This window comes from Cydia splendana, chromosome 11 (assembly GCF_910591565.1).
Source record: "Cydia splendana chromosome 11, ilCydSple1.2, whole genome shotgun sequence".
NCBI classification, from domain to species: Eukaryota; Metazoa; Arthropoda; class Insecta; order Lepidoptera; family Tortricidae; genus Cydia; species Cydia splendana.
Window position 1 is genome coordinate 6,534,278 of NC_085970.1, and position 13,856 is coordinate 6,548,133.

At 38.9% G+C, this 13,856-nt stretch overlaps 1 protein-coding gene across 1 annotated transcript in view; it reads right to left on the reverse strand.

The window, feature by feature from the left end:
* LOC134794761 (uncharacterized) overlaps positions 1-12,561 on the reverse strand; it is a 274,918-nt gene extending 262,357 nt beyond the window's left edge. The window contains exon 1 of the mRNA XM_063766544.1: positions 12,224-12,561. The gene's annotated coding sequence lies outside the window, so the exon portion shown is untranslated. The remainder of the gene's footprint in view (positions 1-12,223) is intronic.
* Positions 12,562-13,856: the final 1,295 nt, after the last annotated feature.

The following is a 13,856-nucleotide window of genomic DNA, read 5'->3' on the forward strand; positions in this document are numbered from 1 at the left end:
AGTGTTAATGGATGTATACCGGATCCATTTACTTTCCCGCACGTATGCGAAAAAGAGCCACTTTCGGTTCCGATCTACCGATCATTATCCAATTACTTCCTGATTTTCTTGAGAATATGTACTGTAAAAGAAAACCAATTCCATGACAAGAAAAAACTAGTCGCGACTTCTAATAAAGTTGGGAATTTGAGGGAATCAACAATGGCTTGTGTATCTCTGTTGAATGGTCGCACCCATACAACGTATTTAGTAAAATAGTCCCAATGCGATTAAAGTCAGCCATTCGTTAAATCAGTTCAGTCTGTATACTGATTCCCATTGGTTGAAGAATCAAAGCAAGTAGTTATCGGGCGCCATTGTAAAGAGACCTCACATTTGCTATATCTGAAGTGTTTGCAATAAAACGCTACCTCATTTACACTTGCTAAAACCACGTAAAAATGAAAGTGATGGCATTATGACTCAGTCGTCAATTTGTATTGCAGCTACTGTAATTGCAGTTCATGTCTTAGGAGCTATAACATATATATCCTTTCGCCGGACAATTTCTACTAAGAGGGACAGGGAAACGTATACTTTTCTCTGTCCTCAGCAAAGTGTCCAGAAGAAGGATGGGGTATTAATGCTGGTTCACGATTAGGACAACATCGCTCGTATCAGGCCGATCAAACTAGTATTAGCTCGGCAAATAATTGCAGCTTTGTTTAGGAGCACAAATCTGATTGGCCCGGTTTGGCCTAATTTGAGCGAATTTCGTTGTTTGACGTGTCCCAGTTCCTGAGTGCATTATGAGACCCAGAATCGGGTAAATGGTGATTTTGATGTCCAACCAGAGAGAAGTAAATTTAATTGTGTTCGGTATGCCATCGCCCACACAGTTAACTGTCTGTGGACCTTATGCCTTTTGTAATAAGGTCCATCGATGGACAGTTAAAGAGTTGCTGTTTGTACAACGCGTTCCTCGCTATTGTTGTAGATGTCGCTATTTATTGTTTGCAATATAACTTAGTGTGTCCAGTTATCTATGTAATACGTAAATTTGGACTTGCCTGACCGGTGCCGCTGGCACAACACACTACAATCATCATCATATATTTAAGAGTATGATTCTTGTCGGTGGAGCAATTTCCATGTTTGGCGGTCCTCTGCCTTCTCTTTGACAGCCTGATACGACACGACGTTGATCTTTTCCTTTATTTGATTCATGTACGCTCTCCTTGGTCTTCCCTTCTCTCTCTTTGCTTCAACTTACACTACAATGACAGCATAATTTACTTTAAGCCTCTCAAAGAAATTCACTAACCTCTCATTCACGCTCGCTTCGTAAGGTAGGAGCTCGACAAAAAACGAGATGAGCTTAAGGCTCGGCCGCCAACCTCAATTTCCTACAACTATATAGGTGGTGTGCTGACGTGCCCAAGTATTTTTGCAAGAAGATAGGGTACGTGAGCCACCTAAGGGCGCACCAGAGAGTGGATCAGCTACACTCTAATAACACGAGTTACAAATTGCCTACTCCAGAGCACACAGTCGCTGTGGCCGAAATCGGCCAGGAGAGCATCAAGGTAGGATGAGAGAGATAAAGGATATGACCCCGGTCGTCCGTTTGGTTTGGGTCTACAGACGGTTTTATACTTTAATCTCCATGCCTAATAACATTAATGTTTTATGCTTAATTTAAGTAGGTATAATAAAACTATGCTCACCTCGACCGGAATGGGAATTGGTGGAAGTTCCTAATTCCCTTTGTCCCGGCTTTTTAGTAATGCTATTATTACATTGTTTCAAATAAAGTCATAATTGAGCGGAGGTAGCCTCACCTGCGGTCAGGAAATATTGGTCTGCAATTTGCGGTTAAATTATTTTTCGTCATAATAAGCCGTATAATACTCTGGCAATCCAACCTTGTCCGTAGAAAAAGGGGCGAAATTAAAAATTTAATTTCACTTGATAAAATAGGGGAGGGAATGGATGTCACAATCGCGGCAGTGTTGCGGCGGCGAACGTCAAGAAAATTGACAAATACAGCGGCGATATAAACGCCGCAGCACCTTAGGTTTTCCATCACCAAAAATCTAAAATTATCCCGATAAATGTGTCTCAAAAGCTATTTATCATTTGTCACCATGCCTGTCACGTTCTAACGAGTATGTAAGTGCGAAAGTGACGCATGGCATGACAGGTGATACAACCGCGACCATGATACCGCTGCAGGTTTTGATTCATTATTTACAAGCTTCATAAGCCAGTCCAACAACCAAACCAAGGTTTCCCAAACTAATATTGGATATTTGCCATTGAGACTGGGATTGTTGAATTCATTTGCGGTTTAGCGAACGTTCGGAAACTGCTCATGTATTAATTAACGGAAAATATAATAAAATGGAATACTTATACTGCAATATTCCGAATGAGACTTGTTCTAAAAGACTAAAGATAAGATACAGATAAAGATAGTTTATATTCAAGTAGGCATATTACAATGCGCTTATGAACTTACCGGCTCCAACCCTACACCTCTGCCTCGAGAAGATTTAAGTCCCCCCTCAATTGGAGGAGGGTATCCCAATATGGGACCGGCAACAGACTATTCGTTGATGCCACAAGAGAGTGAAGAAATCGAAGCTTCCTTGCTCAAAGCGGACGTTCGCCGCGGCACTACTGCCGCGATTATGACGTTCATTCCGTCACTCATTTTATTAAAGAAATGGACAGATACGATGACGCCGCAACAGTAGTGCAGTTGCAGTTGCCATCCGAACATCAGCCTTTATATGGAAACCCGACGAGGAGATGCTGCCAGCATCATCGGTATGCCGTAGGGGGCATTTTTAGATAAACTTCTATCGAATGTATGTAGTTTTATTTTATTTTATTTACCGAAGTCCTGGCGGCTACCTCGCACACCGTATCAGCATTGCGATACAGCGAGGAAATGCCGCCAGCATCCTTGGTACAATGCCTCAAGGGCCTATTTTAGATTTACTAGTTATTAATTTATTTTAGTAATACCACTGTAACATATATCTTGTTCGTAAATAAAAGAAAGTTTTATTTCTAGTTTATGTACTTAATTGTTTTCCATTGTTGAATTCAAATAACCTTGTCTTAACATACACCCCATTAGAAAAACAAAATGCCAATAGCATGTAACACATTTAGAATTTTACACTTTAAAAAAATCGTGACAACAAACGTCAAGGATTTGCATTAATAACTTGAATATTATAAGTAACGAGACTATTGAAAGCTAGGAAACTATGCATTAGGTATTAGGTAATAAGCTTGTCAAAGTCCATTTGAACAAAATGTGGTTTCAGCACTAGCTAGACTAACTTGACTTAGTTACTAAATATTCAGTTCATACATTAATGGATAAAACCACAGATTCGAGCGAAGTTGCTAAGCTCCTAAGTATTAAGTTTGCCAATGGCTATTAGAGTCAGACCAAGGTAACTCGGCAGCGATTTTGACAGCACAGACTGTGCGTACATTATCAGTTATCACTAGTGAGTATTATATTCTTTGGTTATCACACCCCGGCTTAACGGATGCAAGTTGGTTTGACGTTTAAAAAGTGCGAGGGCAATTATGACGTAAGGGGTCATCCATTAATTACGTCACACGAATTTCTAGGTTTTTTGACCCCTCCCCCCCCCTTGTCACATTTGGTCACATTTGGCAAACCCCTCCCCCCTAGTGTGACGTCACATTTTTTCTACGAAATCGCCAAATCGAATTAAGTAAGTACCTAAGTATTATTAATATTTTATCAAAATATTTTTGATGATATAAATATTAGTAATTTTATAACCCAAAACTGCTTAGGAAAGAAAATTAAAAGAATAAAAACGATTATCGTTTTAAAAACTTGTTATTTAAATGTACAGCGAATAAAATAATTTAAAAAAAAATTTCGGTTACTGATGAAGTTAAAGTGACGTCACAAAGTTTGTGTCTCCCCCCTCCCCCATGTCACAATATGTCACATTTTCTTGACCCCCTCCCTCCCCCTAAACGTGTGACGTAATTAATGGATGACCCCTAAAGGGGCCCACTGATTAACGGTCCAAAAAGTTTAGAACAAAATTTTGACAGTTCCGAACAACTGACAGGCCGATACCGTCCGGCGGGGCGGACTGTTAATCAGTGGGCCCCTTAAGACAGTGCCGTTAGGGGTCGTCCATTAATTACATCACACGTTTAGGGGGAGGGAGGGGGTCAAGAAAATGTGACATGTTGTGACAAGGGGCGTCACTTTAACTTCATCAGTAACCGAAAATGTATTTAAATTATTTTATACGCTAATTATCATTTCAATAACAAGGTTTTGAAACGATAATCGTTTTCATTCGTTTAATTTTATTTCTTAATCAGTTTTGGGTTATAAAATTACTAATATTTCTTTTGTCAAAAATATTTGGATAAATTATTACTTAAATAAATATTTGCCGATTTCGTTGAAGAAATGTGACGTCACCCCAGGGGGGAGGGGTTTGCCAAATGTGACCAAGTGTGACAAGGAGGGGGGGAGGGGTAAAAAAACCTAGAAATTCGTGTGACGTAATTAATTGATGACCCCTTATGTAATTTTACTTTTAATTATTGTCAGAATGATTAGAGTTATGTCAGATGTGTAGAGTAGAGAGACTAGTTATGTAGAATATTGTGAGGGGCGCACACACGTACATGCACGCTCCCGTCGTGTGTGTGCAACTTTACAAGTAGGTATAGAGGGTCTACCTCAAACATCGAAAATCGAGGCAGGCAACGAGATTTCTATGTATTTTCGGTTTTCGCGGCAGGCTCTCAGCGCCAAGCGCCTCGTCGATACTTCAGGCGGCCAGATACTTACCTTCGGGTAGAAAAACTTGAAAAGCCGACTTGTGAAATATTTAGCCTCACTGGGCTGTTAAAAGCGGAACTGCCGGGCACGTTCCATTTTAGAGCCAATGCGAAAAGCACTACGGTTCCATGAGTTCCATTTTACATTATCAAAACTTCCAGGTACGGTCGAGATCACAAGTGGCTTGTGATAAGTGAACGTTCCAAATATATACACAACTTATTGTCAGTGTCTTAGATTCATCATCATCAGTATTTAAGAGCTATGTATGATCTTGTCGGTGGAGTAATCGCCACTCTTCTTTTTGCTGCGCCAGCCTTTTAACTCCCTCGTACGACAGGACAGAAACTCTTTTATTTGGCTGAGATAGGTGAGTCTGGGCCTTCCTCTGCGTCTTTCTCCCTCAATCTTGCCCTCCAGGATGTTTGATTGTGTCTTAGATTATAGGCGTATAAATATATTTTCAGGCAGTTCCGCTGCCGGGCACGTTCCATTTTAGAGGTAATGCAAAAAGCACTACGGTTCCATGAGTTCCATCTGACATTATCTAAACTTCCAGGTACGGTCGAGATCACAAGTGGCTTGTGATAAGCGAACGTTCCAAATATATACACAACTTATTGTCAGTGTCTTAGATTTATCATCGTCAGTATTTAAGAGCTATGCTCTTGTCGGTGGAGTAATCGCCACTCTTCTTTTTGCTGCGCCAGCCTTTTAACTCCCTCGTATGACAGGACAGAAACTCATTTATTTGGCAGAGATAGGTGAGCCTGGGCCTTCCTCTGCGTCTTTTCCCCTCAATCTTGCCCTCCAGGATGTTAGATTGTGTCTTAGATTAGAGGCGTATAAATATATTTTCAGGCAGTTCCGCTGCCGAGCACGTTCCATTTGAGAGGTAATGCAAAAAGCACTACGGTTCCATGAGTTCCATTTTACATTATCTAAACTTCCAGGTACGGTCGAGATCACAAGCGGTTTGTGACAAGCCAACGTTCCAAAAACGTACACGACTTAATTGCCAGTGACCTAGATTCATCATCATCATCAATATTTAAGAGCTATGCTGTTGTCGGTGGAGTAATTAACTCCCTCGTACGACACGACAGAAACTCTTTTATTTGGCTGAGATAGGTGAGCCTGGGCCTTCCTCTGCGTCTTTTCCCCTCAATCTTGCCGTCCAGGATGTTTGATTGTGTCTTAGATTAGAGGCGTATAAATATATTTTTGGAATGTTGGCTTGTATTTGTGAACTCGACTGTACATGTATTTAGGAATTAAGGTCCCATTGAAACTGAACCTTAGCTACGGTTCCATTTCACCACACACCGTTTCACATCCAGAGCTTCATATTCTAAAGCGGGCAATAAATACTGATTACGGTCCTGTAAATACATAAATTGTAGGTGTCCTATTAATTTAATGTATCCTAACTAAATTTAAGATGGATAACTAATGGGAGGTCGAAATGGGTCCGATTAAAGGAAAGGGTTACTAGCGCAATTAGATTCTTATCGACAAAGTGGTTTCACTGACACGCAATATTTGGTGTTTGTTTTAATTTAACCCATTTTTCGTGTCGCGTTACAAGGACATATCGAAGGACTTTGAATGCTTTGTGTGTCAATAATAGTTTCCTTTCACCGTTTACAGCCATGTCATGACACCTATTGTCGAAAACAAATAATACCAGTAAATAGGTACAGTCACCTGCAATAATATGTTACTCTTCAAAGGCTGCAAAAATATGTGACAAGCTCTTATAGCTCTACAAATAAGATCTTGTCAGATATTTTTGCGGCCTTCGTTGTGTAACATATTATTGCAGGTGACTGTACACGATAAAATCTGGCTAATAATGCTATATTTATTATCAGTTAAAGTAGCTTTTTACACCTTCCATTTCAAACAAAAAATACATAAAGATATGAAGCGAACCATAAAAATCTTCAAGACTCAAGGGAGTACACGAAGTCATTGAGATAAAACATTAACAATAATGCTAAGGTTAAATAAAGAAAATCCAAGTTTACGGGCGTTTTAAACCCATAAAATCCTATCCTGGCTACTCGTTGAACCCAGTAGAATTATAAAGAGTAGTCCATCTTAAACACAAACTAACTAACTACCTAATATGGCTCAGCGACCCAAAGAGGGTCTTGGTTTCCGAACCGAGAGTAGACCACTTTTCCCGATCCTGCGCCGTTTCCTGCCAGTTATCGGCTTGAAGCTGACTCTGGCTTCAACACACATCACAGTACCCACTGCAAGAGCTAAGCTAAAGTAAGGACGCAAAGCACGAAGAATTTGGTACATTGACCCGCCTGTTCGTATCTCTATCGCACGCGCGTAATTATATTGCTATTACACTCATATGCCGGCGGTCAATGCCACTGTCCGAGCTGAAAAGGAATATAATTATGCGCGTGGGATAGAGATAAGAAATGGCGGGTTAAGTAATTAGCCATGCTCAGCGTCCATACTTTAGCTTGGAATTAGTAGGAGATTTCTGAAGTTGTGATTAATATAATACAACTCGCAGTGCATGTCGCCTGCGCTTATTGCGATTTGCACTGCGAGTGGTGTATCAAATCAAAAACAAATCAAGTTGTGATTTTTAACGTCCGAATAGGCCTCCTGGGTTTGTAGCGAGAAACATTTAGAGTCATCATAGATTACCAGTAGGTACCACTTCGTAACTTGCCACAGTGACAATACTATAAGGTCCCTAGTACCATAGTCTAATAAAACATGGTCTTCTATTATTCCCAGAGTGACACAGGCCTACGTCACAATAACATGGCCGCTATATATAGCGCTATCGCATATTATCATATAGCGCTGTCGCATGATGACGTAGGCTTGTGTCAGTTAGGTGACCTAGAAAAGACGGGAATGGAGTACCAGGCGGAGTATATTATTATACCATGCCTAGTACAGCTGTGCAAGTTGCGGAAAGTTTCCATAAAATTCTATAAATTCTCGGAAATTTCATGAACTAGGAAATATGGAAAAATTAAATTTAAAATTGGAAAGTTTCAATTCTCATACAAAAATGTAAGATTTTTTCCGAATATATCCTACGTTAAATTTCCGAAACATTTCGCAATTGTGAAAGTTTCCTTAGGCACATCAGTAGTCCCTAGCGACTTTAATATTGATTGTCACTGTGACAGGATACTTACGAAACGATGTGGAAATTAAATGATTTGACTGGGGGCTGTCCATAAATTACGTCATCGATTTTTGTCGATTTTTGACCCCCCCCCCCCCCTATAATCATCCAAAAATCATGCTTCAAATGACCCCATTTCCTCCTACTTCATGCTACCGTCATCCTATGTCCAGAACCCCCCCCCCCCTAATTTGAAATGACGTAATTTGTGAATAGCCCCCTGTACGTCAGAATGATTATTGCCAATACTACTGCAAAATAATTTAAAAAATTGGGCCCTAAAATATTGTCAATATTCCTTTACTGTGGTAGACCTAAGCTAATCGCTTTATTTGCCCCATTTGTAACAAAGTACTGGTTTTATACAACTTTTATCTAATTGCTTTTAATGGGGCATAACAATAATTATTAATTGGTTGTTTGGAATAATTATTTTGTAATTTGAATCGTAATGTCTGTTGCGGTCGTTTTAACCGCGTATTAATTTATTTGTTTAGTTGTTAAGTTTTTAAAATAATAGATAGTAAAAGATAATGAACTTATTAAGATATTATGCTTCCAGTTAATATTAGGGCACATAAACTGCCGTATTCGAACTTCAAGATATTCACAAGAGACGACACGTACTAGATCCATTCTAGATACGTTATAGTTTAGATATCAACTAGTTCTCTTTTGCAGCGCAATTCGGGCAACCAATGTCACTTTTACGTTAGATAGAGTAAGATATTTATTAGATGTGAATTGGATTTCTAAGTCATATCCTGTGGAAATCGTTCAACAGTATCTCCAGAATCGCGCAAATGTCAAATTTGACAGGTTAGATCTTAAACATATCGTTATCGTGTCTTGGTGATGTCTAAAAGATGTCTAATAGATGTCTATTTCAAAATCCGAATCGGGCCCAAAGACATGGCCCAAAGAAATGCTGAACCATTCGGCCGCGAGCTTGTGTTTTCGGTAGTGTCCCACCCAGTGTTGGCCGAAACGTTAATGCAGTTGAAAATTCTTGACCATTAACCAGTACAAATTGAACCGTCAACTTCAACCGTCCGTTACCGTTTACGGCTCAATTTGTAATGGTTAATGGTCAATTGCAATTAACGTTCGGCCAACACTGGTCCCACCGAAGTTTCGGTTTCGGCAAAATCCAGCATAAAAATATTTTTTCGGCCGAAACTAGACCAAACAAAACCGAACCTTAGGTTGCTAACCATACAGTTTGTAAAATATGAATAGCGTTCACTTCCAAATTCCACGGCGTGATATTTTAAATCGGCGGTCGGCAACCTGCGGCCCGCGGGCCGCATGCGGCTCGTGAAACTGTCACTTGCGGCCTGCGAGCCTCTCTGGCTATGTAATATTGAGAAACGACAATGTCTGATAAAGTCATAAATATTAACAAAGTGCGGCCCGCGTCAACTTACTCATCGTTAACTACGCTACTAAAACTACGCAAAAAAAGGTTGCCGACCGCTGATTTAAATCATTATAAATTTACGCTTTGCCCATCAATGCATGAAACAGATCACATGCATATCTCTGTCTCTCTCTCTCGCAACAGGTAACTATTACAACAGAGTGAGAAGGGTTATGTGCTATGCTATAGGTACCTACAATAAAACAACACGTTGCTATAATTATGGTTGAAATGGCTTTACCAAGAAAGGCTTGTACAGCTATTTCAACCATATTACAGCAACGTTGGCTTTTGTTAAATTATTACAGTTTTAAGTTTTAATGTCATTTTGTAAAATACGTAGTCAGCAGCAGAAGTTGCTAAGCGGGCGAGGTTTTCAAAATTACCTTGATGCGCTTTTATTCTCTTAACAATAAAGTCGTTTCAAGATCATTTTGAACACCTCGCCCGCTTAGCAACAATTGCAGCTGACTGTACTTACCTGTAGGTATACCTGTAAGAAAAATATTCCTAATTCTTTGACAACGTATGTATTTTGGGTCAACCTGTTTAAACAGCATCAAATAGATATATAGTGAGAATCAAATTGACCAAATATATCGTATTCGTAACACGTAAATAGGTATATGTTAACGTAGAAATAATGACGTGCTTCGATATATGTGGCCACTTTGGGCGTTATATAATTGATGCTGACTGTACCTAATGTATGGACAGTCGCCATCAGATATATTGGAGCGGCCGAGCTGTTCAAAAATATCTGAACAAGCACTCTAGCGCCTTGACAATAGAGGCGTGTTCAGATATTTGTGAGCACCTTGGCCGCTCCGATATATCTAATGGCGATATTTCTAGATTCGAAATAAGTGCACGTGCAAGTGAATGGTATGTTTAAATTGTTTTAAAATAATAAACGAGTACGATTATGTTGTGACTGTTTCTCATACCTATTATGTTTACTCCGAAATCAAGCAATGTTACTATCCGGTATCCGGCCGGATAGTAGGCCACTATCCGGTATCTGGCCGGATAGGCCGGATACCGGATAGTAACCGAATATCCGGTGCATCTCTACTATTTATTTTCAGATCAGTAATCACGTCCTTCCACTCGCAAATTCTTCGACTTCGAACTGCTCTTATTCATCTTAAGTAGCTTCTTTCATTCCCCTATAAGAAAAAAAAGGTATTTTAATAGTACCTAGTTTTATAGTAATTGGGTACTATAAAACTATACCAAGGCGTAGATACTGACCCTATCTAGAAATTAAGGCACTAAGATCTAATCTAAATGAACTTTATGTAGAATACTATACGAGGTAGCTATTACTATTAAGATGTATCTACCTAAGCATGTACAGTAAGCAGAGATAACTGACCCCCCCTACCCTGCATAGAAACTTGCTTGTAGGGGGAATAGTTATCTCTGCAGCTTACTGTGCCTACATAACTAGGTATCATGATATATTATTTTTAAAGGATAAAGCTACATAGGTATTACGTGTTACAACTAATTTAATTTATATTTGCTAATACTAAAACCTACTACATCATACATGAAACCTCTCTTTAACCTAACATTAAAAATATAAAATATATACTAAGTTAAATACATATTTATTATGAAAATTACACTAGGTTCATACTGTTTGTCAAACTAGATGTACATACATAATTAGTACCTACATACGAATATTAGGTACTACTAGTACCTACTCCATCTAATATGGATTGTAACTAGAGGGGGGATGTGTATGAAACGACGTAAAATTTAACCCTTGCACAAAAGAGGGGATGCAACTTCGAAATAAACTACCCTTACGCAGGGGAGCGATACTCTGATAGGTATAAAATTAACTTGGCACGAAAAATACCTAGTCTTGGTTCCAAAATCGGACCCCAAAGCCCCCTTAGAATTTAGATCAGGTACACTATTTCTAGGACAGGGCGGTGTAAGTTACTATTCAGGGGGTACAGAGTACCTACAGGGAGGGAAGGGAAAGGCAGAATCGCAGGGTAAATGAGAAAAAGGGCACAAGAAAAAGCGTACCTAGTTAAACTGCAAATAGTTTGTAGTGACAGAGTGTGAAAATGCCTAAATAAACGTTGAAACCCAATGAAATTATGATGTCTATATAGGTAGAGTTAGACCAAGACAAGTCTGCAACGATTTTGATAGCTCACTTGCACTGCGTATGCTATCAAAATCGTTGCAGACTTTTCTTGGTCTAACTCTATAGCCCTATAGGTACACTTTTAACTTTGTTACCTACTTCAAAGTCGCCAGAGTTAAAATAGACGGGCTCTATCCAGTTTGCCCAAGGCATACCTGCCTTTTCTTAAGGGACATCAAGTTCCATATTTAAATTTACGACCAGTTTGACGGACCGGTACGGCGCTAACTTTTTTATACCTAACGTGGCATGGGCTGAATCGGCTCACGGCCAGCGTGTACTTGACGTTATATGGTTCGATTAGTTTTTTAAATTGCTTTGGACCATGGTAACCGCGTTCTGGCTGTATGATCTCTTTAAACCATTTTTGTTTGAACTGAACACAAATATTTACATAAGGATAACATTTTGTAATGAATGTTTTGAAGACGAGACGATTTTAAACACTGTTATAGGTATAAGCAGATATGCTAAACTATTTACGACTACAAGTGATATGCTAAAAGAGAAGGTATTGTAGATAAGATTCAATCTATAATAAATAAAAAACTACATTCACAATGTCATTCGGCGTGCAAAGATAAATACCATGAATATCAAAGCATAACTTACCTTTTTGTAACGGATCAGATCTACCGGCTCAGCTCTAAAAAGTGACCATTTCACCAACTTAGTTTAGCGGTTACACAAAATAACTATAACTGACACAGAGATTTCTTGTTTCTCGAGATGAATCACCGAAGAATGCACTTTGTAACACTACGATATAACCAACACAAACACACTCTAACACTCGTGCGGAACACTTTTTCGTAATTTTCTCGAAATTCGTTTCGTTTTTTCATACATTAACACTCTTTTAATTCGTTTATAAACTTTTTCGACGTCTCAACGCGCGACACGATAGCGCGTCTTAGAACGCAATGAATGACTGCTTGCCTCGAACGCAAAGTATAACCGTACAAAATAAAATACGCCCCACGCGCCGAAAGTCGGCCAACAAACTGTTGCGCTCTCTAATTCCGCCAGGTTACCGCGACTAAAACTATAAACAACACTGGAAAAACTTGGCGCAGTTGTTGCTATGTTACATTTTGTTGTTATACGGCTTTGTTTGGGGTTCACTTGTAAAATAATGCCGTAGTTCGTGTTTAAAACTAAGTTTCAAGCGTAAATAGGGTTTTGTTTAGTTAAAAGTCACGGATCCGAGAACATTGAACAAAACTGAGTGAATGTAGGCGCGAACGGGTCGCAGCTGCCAGAACGTGGCTAACTTCGTGGCAGTTAGGGAGGGGACACTACCTGGCCGGTTTTTTTGCGGCCCACATTTTTATAATACATACGTCCTATGGTTTCTATCATACCTATTTGATTTACATTTTACTTTACTTTAAGTTTACTTAATAATGCAATTGTTTTATTTAGAAAGCATATTCCATCAGTTCCTTTTTAGATATGGAACGGAACAGTTTAACAACTTTTCAGTAGGTAAGTGTACTTGGTCAAGCAGATCTTGTCAGTAGAAAAAGGCGGCAAATTTGAAAAATGTAGGCGCGAAGGAATATCTTCTCATAGAAAATTTAAATTTCGCCTTCTCAATTTTATGTATCTTGCTTGTATAAAAGACTGTTTGTAAAGGGGCTCTTACAGATTACCAGTTCGCCGGACGATGTCAGCCTGTCAGTTAAGTACCTAAACGCAAAAGGTGAGGCGAACTGGTAATCTTTCTATTAATACCTAGTCTTTCTCTGATGTTGTTGGAAATTAACATTCATAGCTGCCTATTTCATGTGATCAGTCAGGTATTAGGATTTAAGTACCTAGTTCGGTGTCAAATTCACGGAAAATAAAATAATCACCTTTTTAAAATAGCAGCTGAAGGGTTTGCATGTAAATAATAAAATACCTCTACCTCTCACCTCTTACCTCTTGGGAGGTACCTAGTTATTATCTAAACTAATAATGGGTAGATTGTTATTTGTTATAATACTTACTCATTAATATTAATGAGCAGGAGCGATCTCAGAAAAGGTTTCTCAGAAATTCTATTATTAAAATAAAGTTAGTCTTTCTCTTTAAATTAATATTATACATAATTTAATTTAAATTATTTCACTATCTCGACACAAAATTATGTATTTTTATAGTTAACAAAAGGAAACTCTCTGTTGTCTTAAACCAATTAGGTATAGGTACCTAGGTCCTCTCTTATACAATTGGGGCACGATAACGATAATAGAACATA